The sequence below is a fragment of the Eremomyces bilateralis genome (assembly GCF_010015585.1).
Source record: "Eremomyces bilateralis CBS 781.70 unplaced genomic scaffold P152scaffold_14, whole genome shotgun sequence".
Taxonomy (NCBI): Eukaryota; Fungi; Ascomycota; class Dothideomycetes; order Eremomycetales; family Eremomycetaceae; genus Eremomyces; species Eremomyces bilateralis.
The window spans coordinates 640266-641277 of NW_022985080.1; positions in this window are offsets into that span (position 1 = coordinate 640266).

Sequence of the window (1012 nt, forward strand, 5' to 3'; positions counted from 1 at the left end):
TTGTTGAGATATTCAGGTTACGGTAGTGGGCCACGGTTGAGGTGGGCGACTCGGTGGTTTGGGCGACTCGCTGGTGGATTACGTTAGTTAAGTTAGTTAGTTAACTTAATTTTAAAAGTTTCAAATAATCTAGTACATGCGGCCACATCAACCTGAACAAAACGAGGACGACAGAGCTAGACCTTCTATTTCGCGAGGGCAAGACCGTATGAAAACTGCTCTTGCCCCTCCAAAATTGGCTACTTCTGCTCTCAGGCGATAGGCACTAGAACGGGTGGGTATGCATTGCAGGGGTGAACAGATAGACGGTACCTGTATAAACATTAGGCTCCCAGCACCCAGGACAGGCTCTTACTGCCCTTAAACTCTGGGAGGGAGGTCCCACCTACTTTCTTATGGCCTGCACATTATCAAAGGCCTCGCTTTTTTTCCATCAGCGACATGAGAGAAGATTCGAAGAGCACCATTAGGAAGGCTGTGATAGTGTTGATTGTTCCGGCGTGTGAATCAATCACGGAAGCAATAGGTTACCTGACGGAGGCAGTGAGATGGTTAGTTACTTGTAACTTATTCGGTCAGAAGTAGGTTTACCTCGGAGAGTAGATATCCATATACATACCCAGGCACCCAGGCCTATGTATACTACATGTGCGATCACTAACTACAGTCAACCTTCGCTATAACGGTTGAATCCGTACAGGCGAATCCAATCGTTATAACGCGGATATCGCTAAAAAGAATTTTCTTGGCAGCATTGATTGAGAATCCGTGCAGGGAATCTTATCGCTATAATGCGAATATCGCTGTAGTGGTAATCGCTATAGTGGTGGTTGACTGTAGTTAAGCAATAGCCTCTGACACTCTCAATAGGATCCAGGCATCTAGAAGGGATGCCTTAGGCACAACTCTGACTCACCACAGCAGGGCGCATACCGGGGTTTATGTAATCGTCTATTGACTGTTAGTATCCCGTTACGGCTGCAAACGGTAAAAATTAGCACTTGGCTACTTA